Source organism: Heterodontus francisci, chromosome 1 (assembly GCF_036365525.1).
Source record: "Heterodontus francisci isolate sHetFra1 chromosome 1, sHetFra1.hap1, whole genome shotgun sequence".
Lineage (NCBI taxonomy): Eukaryota > Metazoa > Chordata > Chondrichthyes > Heterodontiformes > Heterodontidae > Heterodontus > Heterodontus francisci.
In genome coordinates this window covers 191,523,636-191,538,509 of record NC_090371.1, presented here as the reverse complement: position 1 = coordinate 191,538,509, position 14,874 = coordinate 191,523,636, and positions in this window count along the sequence as shown.

The window sequence follows — 14,874 nt, the reverse complement described above, 5'->3', positions numbered from 1 at the left end:
CCAAGTCTTTTGCAGCAACTTGTACAAAGCAAAAGTAATTTATTGACTGTAAAGTACTTTGGAATGTTCTGAGGACATGAAATGTGCTCTCTAAATGCAAGTTATTTCTGTCTGATTTTCTTTCTTTCTAGAAGGATGAAAAACAAATATGAAAAAGGCTAGCAGATAATATAAGCATGTACAAAGTAAAAGAATATGAAGAGCGGGATCTTGTGGTCCCGGCGGCGGGCATAAAAAATGGCAGCTGGCACGCATGGGCTGTGCTCCACCACACTGCCGCGATCTTGCACCCGGCAGCTCATTATCATATGCAGGGCAGCTGCCCCCCCTCAATCAGGTGGTGGGGTTGGCCTCGGCAATGCTGTGACCATTGTTAAAGGGCTGCCAGCCCTGCGAAGAAACTGCTGAGTTGCCCCCATCCCCCATCCCAACTACACCAAAAATGTATATTTGCCCTCTTCCTCCCCCAACTACACTACCAATGCAGAGTTGACCCCTTCTCCCCGCAACTGCACGAAGTGCATTGTTGACCCCTTCCCCAAACCCACAACTGCACTAAGTACAGAGTTCATGCCTTCCCCCACCAGCTACACAACAAATGCAGAGTTCACCCCATTTCCCACCCCCACCCCAACTACACTCAAATACAGAGATCCCCCCTTCTCCACCTCGGTGGCGCCAGCTTTCTCTGGACGGGAAAGTGAAGGTGCGTGAGTGCTGCTCATTGCATGGAAGATCCGGAACTGCAGATAAGATCACTCCGGTTTTCATTTTAATTCATGCAAACAGGTAAGTTACCTATTTAAAGTCGGGTCCCATTGCAGAGCGGTAGAGGGCCCACCACGGAGCTTTTCTGCTGCCTGAAAGATTGGGCTCGGTAATCCTAGTGTCGGGTTCCATGGCAGGCGGCTGCCATTCCGATCTTTCGCCCTCCCCCCCCCGCCCCCCACCACCCCCCCCACCGCCATGGAGCCCGACATCGGGAGGAGGACAAAATACAGCCCAAAGTGGGGGGAATATCCAATTGTAAAGGATGAAGGTATGACAGAGATATAAAATAATGGTAGAAATGTGAATTAGATGTACTAGAAGGGAATATAATACAATTGATATAGATAAATGCAAAACAATGAATCTTATCTGAGGAAAAATAAACAGAATTTCAAATGGATAAGTCACCAGGCTATGATGGTACACAAAATGAGCAATTGAAAGAAGTCAAACAGAAGATAGCAGAAAACCTGACCATATTTTTTTCTATCTTCCTTAAGTATGAAAATTGTGCCTTGGGACTGGAAAGTAGCCGATGTAACACCTTGTTCAAGAATGGCGAGCATGATAAAGTGGGGAACTATAGATCAGTTAGTCTAAAGTCAAATGTGGGCAAACTCTTATAATCCATGTCAACACAAAATTAATGAACATTTAGAAATGCATGCCAATCAAGACAGCCAACATGTTGCTTGTTAAAGATAAAATTTATTTGATAAATTTGCTAACATTTTTTGAAGTAACTGATTGCATAGTGAAAGAAAATCAAATGGAAGTAATGCATATGAATTTTCAGAAGTTGTTTGATAAAAAGTTTCATAAGAGGCTCATTCAAAAAATTCAGAAATTTAGTATAAAAATGTATCAGCACGGATACAAAGTTAGTCGACAGACAGGAAAAAGAGGTCGGGGGCTGAATTTCACTGGCGAGCTTCTAAAATGGCGGCCCGCACGCTTGACTTTTACTTCACCAAGCTGCCACAACATTAGACGAGGCGGATCATTTACATGACCGGGGCGGACTGCCACGCAACCCCTGATGACGTGGAAGGGACGGGTGCTCCGTCCTCGGCAACGGCATCCAGTGCTGCCACTGCGCAGGTGCTAGTGCCATTTTTAAAGGGCTTCAAGCGTTTCCATTGCATTTGAATTTTTAAAGTTATATACATGATAAAATGAAAGTAAAGAATTTAATCAAAGATTCAAGCCTCTCTCCCACCTTCCCCCAATGACTAAACAATTAATTAATTGCCCTCTCCCCCCAAAAAAACTTACCGTGTGATCCCAATCTTTCCCCTCACAAAGTTTATTAACTTTCACCTTCAACCCCTTCCCACCATCCCCTCCACCAATCACATTAGTTTTCCCCGCTTCCCCCCCACCGCTCTGAAAACTTACCTACTCCCCCCTCCCAACCAGTGTCCTGCCTCAGAACAGAGATCTGAAGGTGCGGGAGTCCCGGCAACCTATCTGAATATTGCAGCACGACATCTGACGGGAGCAGGTAGGTCATTAATTCATTTATTTACATTAAAATAAATATTTAGATTCTGCTGTCATCATCAAGCGGGAGGGGGGCCGCCATGAGGCCTCGCTGCCGCCGTTTATATGGAGCGGGGCCTTTCCGGTATTGAGGCCCCTGGCAGGCCTCTCCCAGAGGCATTTTCCAGGCCCCCCACCATGACCCCTGAGGTCGAGCAGCCCAGATATTCTGATTGGAGAAGGGTTGGAATTGGTGTAGCCTAGAAAACAGTACTGGGTTCATTTTTGTTCTCAGTAAATATAGATGATCTGGACTTGAGCATAATCTTCAAATTTGAAAATGACATTGAAGTAGAGAGTTGTCAAGCAGTCAGGACATAAGAGCCATAGATCGGCTAGCGGAATGGGCAGACAGGATTCCGATGTAATTTAAAGTAGATAAGTGTTAGGTAATACATTTTGTAAGGAAATTAAGGAATAGAAGCATACATTCCATGGCAAGACACTGAAAGGTATGAAGGAACAGACGAAACAAGAGGTCAAATACATAATTTTCTGTAAGTGTAAATGTATTAGATAAAGCCATAGAAAGCCAACAGAATTCTGGGTTTTTTAAATTGGAGTGTAGAGGGCAAGCATAAAGGAGTAATGATGAATTTGTACAAAGCATTGGTTTGTTTACAATTAGAGTGTGCAATTTTAGCATACCCTTTTATAGAAAGGACACTACACCCATTGTGAGTACAATGTAAATTCACCACCATAGTGCTAGGAATGGAAAACTATACTAATAAGAGACTTAGGATACTGGGGCAATTGTGACTGGAGCAAAGAAGGCTAAAAGGAAAGTTAACAGATGTTTTTGAAATTATGGAAGGGTTTATAGAGCGTATAGGGAAAGACTTTCTTTTGATTGAAAAGTCAGTGATTTCAAATTATCCCCTGAGAGTGAGGAGAGGAAGATAGCAGGCTATGGGAATAGAGTAAGGTAGTAGAGTTAATTTTAGATTGCTGCAACCAAGAGTTGGTACAGACATAAAGGGCTGAATTTGCCAAGCCCCATGTGGCGGGCTTGGAAGCTGGGGAGGGGGTCTGGGAAAGTAGGGGGGAACAAGTTCAGGATGGCTCCCTGACACATTCCCGCCACTGGAGAACTTTCCCTGTGGAGGCCTGCGAACTGGATTGGCCGCCCACTGCTCAGAGACAGGCAGCCAATTTACACAGTAAAGGCCCCAATTAAGGGCTTTGTTGCAGCCTCACCAGTATTTTGCTGGCAGTGGAGGAGCCCCTTGCCACATGCAGGCGGTCTCCCTGTGGCAGGCTGGGGTGCCATCGTAGCTAGAGGCTCCATACCCCAAAGCAGTGGTTGGGGGGGGGGGGGCACTGGCATGAAAGGCTGTGCCCGTGGCCCAAACAATTCACATAGAGGGGTTTCCCCTTTGCTCCGAGAGGCCTACCACCTTCGCTCCTCTGAATGTTTTATTTACCTGAACACCCCCAAGGGCGTCTCCATGTTGAGACACCCTTTGAGATCCCCAACCTCCCCTAACAGTGCGCATTTCTACTGGTGGGGCTGCCGAGGCTCCAGAGTTGCCAGTCCTTTGACTGGACTGGCATTATTGGGAGCCTACCCATTGTCCTTAATAGGTCAGTGAGTTCAGAGGCGTTTAATTAGGATGAAGTGATTTATGACTTCAACCCCTTAGAGGGACTAAACCAAATCAGGAGTACATCCCTATGAATCTTCTTTAATTAAGTTCAATGTTTAGAATTGTGTTTACTTGACCTCTTGTTCCTGTAAGTACTATTCCATTTATTGTTTTATTATCTATAATTGTCTTTTTATGGTAGCTTATAACAACCTTTTGAGTCAATCTGTCTACATCACCAACACTCAATTAAGTTTATTGCTACCTCTAACTGATGTCACACAGGATATTTCAATGTGTGTTTATCCTCCAAGTTCTTGGCAACAGAAACGCTGAAATGGATTTTCCAACTTAAAAGGTGTTTCTAATTCACACTCTATTGTAACAGGGACCTTGAAAGACCTTGAAATTTCTAACTCTACCTTCTTAAAGGAGAATTTCAATGAGTCTTGAAAACTGTCCATTATTCAAGCTTTAATTCTAACATGTATAATATAGTAACGATGTCTAAATTCTACCTAATTAAGCCTATTATACCTATATTCCATCACAAGGAGGCTGCCACCGGGATGATCGCTGAGCCGATCTTGCTGCTGGCAATGTGGGCTTGGGACCACTATTTGGTTCTGACATTGGGGTCCTGAAGCCCATGGGAAAATTCACCCAATGGGTAAAGTGACCTTCTTCTGTACTGTAAACTTATAGATACAGACCCAACCTGTCCAACCTTTCTTCATAAGATAACCACGCACCCCCATCCCAGATATCAGTCGAGTGAACCTTCTTTGAACTACTGTATTTCTATCCTTTCTTAAATAAGGAGACCAAAACTGTACACAGGTCTCCAGAATTGGTCTCACCAATACCCTATATAGCTATAGCAAAACATTCCTACTTTTATATTCCATTCCGCTTGCAATAAACAATAACATTCCATTTCCTTCCTGATCACTTGATGTATCTGCATGTCAGCCTTTTGTGATTCATATAACAGGGCACCCAGATCCCTCTGTACCTCAGAGTTCTGCAATCTCTCTCCATTTAAATAATATGCTGCTTTACTATTCTTCCTGCCAAAGTGGATAAGTTCACATTTTCCCACATTATACTCCATTTGCCAAATCTTTGCCCTGTCACTTAACCTACCTATATCCCTTTGCAGACTCTTTGGGGTGAATTTTACAGACCCCCCGACATCAGGTGTCGAGGCGGGGGAGGGCCAGAAAATGCCTCCAGGAGATGCCCGCCATGGACCTCAACGCCGGGAAGGCCAGGCCCCATATTGCCGGCAGTGGCGAGGCCTCGTGGCGGCCCTTCCACAACTCGGCGGTGGCATCAAAATTTAAATATTTTTATGTATGTAAAGCAATTAATTAAATACTTACCCACTCTCACCATCGGTCCAGGTGTCATATTTGTGGCGGCGGATGCCTTCGGATCTCCGTTATAGGATCTGAAGCAGAACACTGGTGGGGAGGGGGGAAGCGGGTGAAACATTTTTGATTGGTCTGGGGGGTGGTGGGCAGGGGCAAAGTTCATAGTTTATGAGCTTTGCGGGGTGGGGGGGAAGGTTGGGATCACAAGGTAAGTTTTTTGTGAGGGAGAGGGCAAATAATAAATTTTAATGTCATTTGGGGGGGGGGGGGGGGTGTGACAGGGTGTCCATAACTTTATTTACTTTTTCACAATCATGTATCTTTAAACATTTAAATTACATTGAAGTTCTGGAAACCCTTTAAAAATGGAGTCGGCACCTGTGCAAAGGCACGGACACCATTACCAGGGACGGACCACCCGCCCCCTCCCATGTCATTTTGGCAGGGGGTGGGCAGTCCACTCCGGCCGCATATTTGAGTAGCTGTGTTTAATATTGCGGCAGCTCCGCGGAGTAAATCCCGTGTGTACGCGTCGCCATCTCTGAAGCTCGCTGCCGAGATTACCGGCGAGCTTGTAAAATGCAGCCCCCTTATGTACACTTTACAAGTTACTTTCCTACCTATCTTTGTGTCATCAGCAAATTTGGTAACCATACATTTGGTCCCTTCATCCAAGATTTTAATATAAATTGTAAATAGATGTAACTATATAAATAAGCAGAACTATTGTTGCAATAATTAAACATCTGCTCATAACAGTTGGAGAACAATATGCTAACCTTACCACTAACAGCAATTATTGGTCTCCTGTTTTGATAATGCCTGCTAATTAATTTTTGGGGGAATCCTCGCAGCAGCATTAAATGTGAAAGAACAGTCTGCTGATGCTTTCTATTTATATTTACATCATTTTTACTCATATCAATTTTTGTTAAAATTATCAAATACCAGGAACATGTATTATATGATGGCTGCTGAGTTAACATCATCCTCCATCAGTAACATAAGAAACACCAATGGCTAGTAACGACTCACTCAATGATAAAACCAACTTAATAACTGAGTCCTCTTCCATATCCCCATATAAAATTAACTATTTTATACTATGAAACTATGGTGTGATTTCAAGACTGTAATCTGAAGGTTCAGTTCACTGTTATGAAACACCTGAGTCTCATGCTTCTGGTTCATAAAGTCACCTGAAACCTTTGAATGGCTTACTGCATTAATCACTCCCAGGCATTCATTATTCTCCATATAATGTAAAGAAAGCAAATGCTACTTACTTATGTCAAGAATTAGAAAGGGATGTATCTGATATATATTGCCAGTAACGCATCACGTAGAATAAGCTGTTAGCATGATTATACATTGTATTAGAAACTCTCAAACCTACAACTGAACATTTGCAGAACTCCCAGCATAAAGCCCTAAACATTACTAGCTAATTAATTGCTGTCACCAAACCATCATTTTTATATACATGGACTTCCTGTTTTGACTGGTGGTATCCACATGTTTAATTTAACCTGACATAGGATACATGTTTTATGGAGACAATTGAAAAATGGATTCTTCTTGCATTTGTGCGACATGTATCGAGTTCATTTTCAAAGTACTTGCAGGAGTAAGATCAGAAAATCATACTTTCAAAACAGAAGTATATATATATATATATATATATATATATAGACCAGCTAAGAAGTCTGATGTACTACAAAAATGATTAGTTTATAGGTATTTCTGAAGAAGCCATTTGGTTGGCTGTAAACTATATTTAAATGCACAGCAAATGGATAGTTTGACTTATCAGCAGAAATCCTTTCATTGCTTTACATTAGTCTGCTACTGGGAAGTCAGGAAGATTACAGGCAGCTGGTGAAGGGCATTGGATAGACTATGAACTATTGGCAACAATCAACTCAAAGGTGTACATTAATCTGGCTTAATGGACTTCGGTGTCTGTTTTAACATTTGGCTTTGACCTTGATAAACATGCCTTGATGTTTCCCAGTGTCTATTTTGATCAGTAGGTCCTATAAATAGGGGCACATTCCATGTATACTATAGTTTGTTTCCAAATGATCTTGACCTAGAATAAATGGTATTCTCTGAACAATACTTTATTAGTACATGCCTATTTCATCCTTTTAATAAGCAATAACATTTTAATCACCAAAATATTGCCCATTTAACTAAAAAAATGTTAGGCAATTTATCTGACATCATTAGGAACTTATATTTGCTTTCTTGAAGCATATAATCACACTCTAAAGCATATTTTAAAAATTTTGATAAGTAATTGTTTGGGATAGAAATGCAATGCTGTACTAATGTGCCTCCTTGCTTGTCATAGTCATGTGACCTCAACCATGAGGCACACACTGCAGGCAGCCATCACAAGGCACAGTACAAGCAAAACTAGTTTCCTGTGAGTTGGTAACATAGTGTCAGACTGGAGCTGTATAGAAGCACAGCTACTCAAAGAGGAACACAGGAATGTTCAGAGCTGCTAAAAGCCACAGAAAAGGAACAAAGTCGTCCACAGCTGAAAGCACTGTATACCAAACAAATTGCAAGCATTGAAATATTTTAGTATGTTTTAGATCTGGTACTTTTCAGCACTGAAATTTTGATGGATTTTGCCAGTATTCCAGAAAAGGAGCGCACACATAGCCATGGTTCCTTTGTGTGTAATCTTATTCAAAAAGTGTTTATTTTATCTTTTTGGCCATACAATGCTTGTATGAAAGAATCTTTAAGTATGTTCATTTAGTTTGATCATTGTGGATGAGTACAATTGAAATTGTCCATCAGAAATTTCAATAAAGCATCCAAGAATTTTACAATTAAGATGATTGTAACAATTGTCATCAGCAATCATTACTAACTGACTATAAAACAATTTAATGACATTTCTAAGAGGACTCTCACTCCTTCTGTTGTAGAAGCCTCTTAATAGGAAAACATGCATGGTGTGCAATGTACTTGCTCAATCTAGCAAGTAGGCACAGATAACAATTTGGGAGCTGCCTTAATGCATCCTGCAACTGCCAAAAGAATAAATGACATTTCTCCATCTTTAATCGCAGCCTTGTGTGAGTTGATAAAACTGGTCTGTTGAGCTCCTTAGCTCTATAAAATATGGCAATAGCAGGAGGATATGCAACATTTACTCAATCATTCTCAGTGTGCTTCATTTATGAAAACCCTACTCAGCACTCATCACAAAGGGTCACACTGCTTGGTTAACTACATGCAAATGTAACCCTATTGCTTTTGTTTAAAGTACTTACATCTACTAATCCAGTAATGGATCACTTGCAAGTGCTGGCTAATAATCGAGCCTATTAAGCTACAGTTTGAAGTGTTCCTATAAACCATTGTTTTTTTCCATTACAGTTTGTGGCAAATTAATTGACACCTGAGCAAATGTTCTCTTTAAATAGATGTTCCTATTAACAGGCTGTACTTTAATTACTAAACTCTTTAAGCTAAAAATTGTTGCTGCCCATGGTTTCAAAGGAACACTTAATATGCTTGTATTAAAGTCCTTTCCTGCTGTTTAAATGGAGGTATTAACCTGTGTAAGATAATTGTATTAATGCCTCCTGTAAAGTCATGGGTAGAAGAACTTGTTGAAAGTGTTAAACATTTATATGATAACATCACCAACAGTAATATCCAGGCTATTGCTTTTTTCAAAACTTAAGAAAGACATTAACATGCTTGCACACTCAGTAAGGGTGGGGAAAAATAGAGGCAAATGTTTCTCTTGCTGCATTTGGTTGTAAATGACTGCCTGATACAAAGCATAGGGAAAAATGAGGCAGGGAGCATTGCATGTCCATAACAGACTGCCTCAATTTTTATCCAATTAATTTGAATGGACAGGAAATTAATTGGACTCAGATTTATGCAAACACTTCCTGATTCTTTTTCTCTGATCCTTCATGGCTAAATGCAGTAAAAAGAAAATTTGCCTCAATATAATTTAAAGATAGTGAAAGAAATCAAACTATATTTGCCTCACTTTGTTGTGTCCTTTTAGACTGTCCTTCTTGAGTTCCATCCATAAAAAGTCCCCGAATTACCCTGTTAAGCTTCTGACATTGTAAAGAATGTATAAAAATTAATGTAATTGTGAGTATTGATGGACTTGTAATACAATGTCATTATTATTAACCACAACGTGGAAATGACCTGCAAGGGACTCACTCCTTCGAAGGGTGTGGTGAGCTTTAGAGGTTTAAAACTTTGGAGATCTGACTTTAAGTCCAGGACTGTAGTCTTAAAATCACACCAGAAATGTATTGCTTTGAAACCCTTAGAGAACTGAAAGAAATAAACCAATTTCTCTGACGTCTACACCCTGCTTACATGTGGATGATTTAACCAAGAAGTAAATGTTCATGAAATAAATTATTTAAGGACAGATTCTGTTTGGTTTGCAAAACACAGAAGTCAGGATTTCAAGGCATTGCTTATAATATTAAATAAAACATTGCTAACATTTAATCTTACTTCAGACTAAGTCTACATGTATTTTTAATATTTGAAGCTAAAGCAGTTCTTGGCTTACGCACAATAATTCTTATCTCCATTCAGAAAAAATGCAACAGAAAAACACAAAAGTACCCATTATCCCCACCACCTCGTCCCCGTCCCATGGCACCTTCCCCTGCAATCGCAGGAGGTATAATACCTGCCCATTTACCTCCTCTCTCCTCACTATCCCAGGCCCCAAACACTCCTTTCAGGTGAAGCAGCGATTTACTTGTACTTCTTTCAATGTAGTATACTGTATTCGCTGCTCACAATGTGGTCTCCTCTGCACTGGGGAGACCAAACGCAGACTGGGTGACCGCTTTTCGGAACACCTCCGCTCAGTCCGCAAGCAGGACCTCGAGCTTCCGGTTGCTTGCCATTTCAACACTCCCCCCTGCTCTCATGCTCACATCTCTGTCCTGGGATTACTGCAGTGTTCCAGTGAACATCAACGCAAGCTCGAGGAACAGCATCTCATTTACCGATTAGGCACACTACAGCCTGCCGGACTGAACATTGAGTTCAATAATTTCAGAGCATGACGGGTCCCCCATTTTACTTTTATTTTTAGTTATTTTTTTCCTTTTCCTTTTTTTAATATATTTTTTTGTGTTTTTTTATTTTATTTCATCTTAGTTTGTTCAGTTTGCTTACCCACTGTTTTTTTTCATGTTTGTATTTGCGGCTGTTCAATTTTCAGTCCATTAACACCCTATCTGTACTAATGCTTTGTCTTTCAACACACTATTAACATATTGTTTGCCTTTGCTCAGATACCTTCTGGTCAGCTATTCTGTGACCTTGTCCTATTTATACCTTCTCCTTTGTTATCTCTTGCTCCACCCCCGCTTTACTTGCTTATAACCTTTTACATTTTTAATATTTGCTAGTTCTGAAGAAGGGTCGCTAACCTGAAACGTTAACTCTGCTTCTCTCTCCACAGATGCTGCCAGACCTGCTGAGTATTTCCAGCATTTCTTGTTTTTATTTCAGATTTCCAGCATCCGCAGTATTTTGCTTTTACAAAAGTATTTGGCTTTTTTGCATTGCTGAGCTTTAAAAAATAATCCATTCTAATTTTCTCCCTTCATTTTTTAAAGATGCTACTCACATAGCGGCATTATTCTATGGGTACTGGCAACCTTTTGGTACCTCAGGCAAGTAACCTTCTGTACCTGTTAACCTAAGCCGTGAGTGTCCACGAGTTATTCAACTGTGGGGGAAGCATAACAATTAAGTTTGGTTCTATGTTCACCTGAAGTCCTCTCATGTGTACTTGCCATGAGAGCAGGCTGTAAGACTGTCTACATCAGGAATCCTGGCTGATTCCCACCCATCCATCTTCCTAGCCCAAGGATGCTGAGATTGATTGTTGTTCCCCTACTGTCATCTTAGCTAAAATTTTCTACAAGAGGCCAGAGCAGGTTGATTTGGCTTAGTTCAACATTAATCACTGAACCTATTAACTGTGCCATTAGGAAAATCTTACTTTTTAAAGAAAAAAATCTAAGTATTACTATTTCAGTCAAGTGACGAGGGGTCGAAGGACTTCCTTCTTTTCCCCCACAACATTTTAATTTTTTTAAGTGGATGTATTGGCCAATTCAGTAGATGTTTGATTACTTACTTGCTATGATCATAACAAGAACCAATCGGACAGGTTTTCTTGAGTTAACAAAGAAAGAGGTTAACTTTATTGTGCCTAAACCGAACTAATAAAATAATAAACAATGCGCCAACCTTCACTGACACGCACACTCTGGAGGCTGACATGCATAAATAGGTTACAGAGTGGGGAAAGGTAGATTGGTTGAGTTAGAGTCCATAAAAATGGTATACAGTCTGTAGAGGTTGGTTATTTGGCTGGCTTCTAGCTGAATTCAGTGGTCCTGAGGCTTTTAGTTTGAGGAGGTAGCTGACTGGTTTGGTGTGTCTCTTAGAGATAGTGATGTGGATGATTTCCTCTAACGGGGTTTTGGATTATAGCCAGAGTATGCAAAGGTGATCAGTCAACAGGCAGGATTTGAAAGCTTTCAAGCTGGAATGGAAAGAGAGAGGGACCCCACTTTGGAATGTGTAAGAATCCACTTGCTTCTTCTCTGCTGCAGAGAAAACACCAGGTTAAAACCACAGATAGGGAGCCACTTGTCACAAGACAGCCACTCAGTCAGCCAAACATAGCAATTAGCAGTATCTCTCTCTTGCTAAAAGAACAAGAACACGCAGTTCCTTTAAACGTCCTGGATCTTGGTTCTTGCTGGGATATTAGCAGACATTTTGTCTCTCTCCTCACAAGCTTTACAGTGTAGAATACAGTGTTGCAAACTAAGCGATCATCTTAAGCTGAAAGGATGACTTTGCTAGCAGTTTATCTTTTTAAAATGTCTTTTTAAAAAACAATAAATTCGGATCTCTAGCCAGTGGTCCAAAGAAAATTATCATTCAACAAAACACATTGGCATAACAATTACAATAGGAGCAGGAGTAGATCATTCAGCTTTTGATCCTGCTATGCCACTCAATTCAATAATGGCTATTCTGTACCTCTCAACTCCATTTAGCCACCTTAGCTCCATATTCTTTAATTACCCTTGCCTAGAAAAAATCTTAATGTTCTTAATCTTGAAAATGTTAACAACATTTGTGATCACTCTGTGGACAATAACTTTCCCTAAGAACAATACTAATACATTTATTATATTTTATTTTGTTTTTCTTTGCCAATTTGCACTGCTTCTTTTGACATCCTCTTCTGATACTATTGGCCCCCTGTTGCAGTATATTTTCACTGATGCTAGTCACCCTTTGGTGCATTACTGATGTGCGTGCCTTGACAGTAAATTTTGGTAGCTGAGGCAATTGCACCCAAACTTAACCTGGCCCTCACTCAACATCTACACATACATAATTACAGTTTCTGGTTAGAATGTGGAATGGAAATAATTGTCGATGTTTTCCCTTTCCCAACTTAGGGCATTGTCTAGCTTTCACTACTGCACTGGCTAAGATCGAACTGAGTCCTTCCTGATCTGTGTAGTTCAGCTACTCACCAAATAGTAATACATTTTAGGGCCAACTCTGCACTCCATGTAGGCAGTGATGCTCATAGGAGCACATTACAGGGAATTTCGACCACACAGCCCATGATTTTCTCTCCACTGATTTCCTGCCAAGCTCTCCCTGGTAGGTAGTTTTAACTTAGTGCGATAGAATAAAATGGGTTATTGAAATGGGTGTTTAACATGGAAATGAAATTGGGAGAGTTGTAAAGCCGGCTACCGATTTGTTATCTGTTGCACAATACCCCACAAAGTCAAAATCAAACCCATCCCCAACCCTTGCCGCAAACACCACTTTCAGCAGAGAGCGTGAAATCAGCTCTTATAATTGGGCTGAGCTGAAGATTTGTGTTTGATTTGATTTTAAAATTCAGGTCATGAATGCCTTCAGGTTCCAGCAAAGTGATACGACAGCATGTAAATGTCTTTGTAATGTGCGCTTCCTGCGACATGATGGCATAAAAATCTGTGTTTAATAATGTTCTGAAATGGATGTTCTGGCCAAGGAAAAGGATAAAGAGAGTAATCATAAAGAACATGACTAGCATACCAGATTTTTCTGTAGTTGAGCCAATTTGATGCGTGAAATAGAAATTCAGATAGAAGATAGTGTGTTCAAATAAATGCTAAGTGCTGTAAAATTGATAAATAGTTATCAAAATATAAATAGTAAAATATTCCAGCAACTGCCATCCCTAAGCAGCAATTATCACCACTGATAAGTCAATAGCAATGAAAAGACAGAGGATAATTTGCCAACATACTGACACCAAACTATTTCAGACAGTTCTCCAGCAGTAAAGGCCCAAACCTTTACTACCTGAGTCAGACACTGCGGGCTGGATTTTAAAGCCCTTCTGCCGTCGGGAATGTTTGCGGAGGAGGGCAATGAAGATCAGTGCGGTGGAAGCCCGCCACCGACCGCGACACTGACAGGCCCCGTGCCAATCTCGGTGGTGTCGGTGAGGCCTCATGGCAACTGCCCCACCGCTCAGTGACAGGGCCCCCATTTCAATATGAAAACTAATTTACATACCTGACTTAATGAGGGTCCCGTCGCCTCCTTAATCGCCGCACCGATCTTCATTCGGGTGGCCGACAATGCCGCGTCTTAAAATCCCCGTTCAGGGAAATGTGGCGCGACACCTGTGGGGAGGGGTTGGGAGAGCGGGGTAGCATTGCTGCAGATTGGCCAGGGGGGTGGTGGTGGTGGGAAGGGGTAAAGGTGCTGACCTTTGGTGAGGAGAAAGTCAAATTCTTTCTAGACAAATTCCAGTGGGGGTGCGAGGGTGGAGGACAGGAATGCCATGGGTGGGGGGGTGGGGTGGGGGGGTGGTGGCAGGAAAATGATTGGGAAGGTTTTTTGAGAAGCATTCATTTGAACTTGCTGCCCACAAGGCTGGTGGAGGCGAAGACAATCAACGACTTCAAGAGGTCAATTGGATGACCAATTGAAGGAAATAAACATGCAAAGCTATGGGGATTGAGCGGGAGAGTGGGACTGCATGAATAGCTCTGTGGAGAGCCGGCATAGACTCGATGGGCCGAATGCCCCCCTTCTGTACCGTAAATGGCTCTATGACTCTATGACTCGAAAAGCTACCTCTTTGACCAAGCTTTTGGTCAACAGATCTAATATCTCCTTTTGTGGCTTGGTGTCATACTTTGTTTTATAATGCTCCTGTAAAACACCTTGGGACATTTTGTTATATTAAAAGCACTATATATATATAAGTTGCTGTTGTAAAAAAACTATTGACTTTTCTCACCTATCTCTCTCATATCCATCTTTTCCTACTCCATGACAGTTTTTAAATCCATTTCATTTATAGGGCAGGATAAAATCCTGCCCTTGGAGATGGGAACGGAGGCGTGGGGGCAAACAAAATAGCAAGAGGATGGCCTTCCTGCTCCAGGCCAATTGATGGCCACTTAAGCATCTCTTCCCACCTCCAATCCAATTTGGTGGAGGACGGTGGGCCCACCACC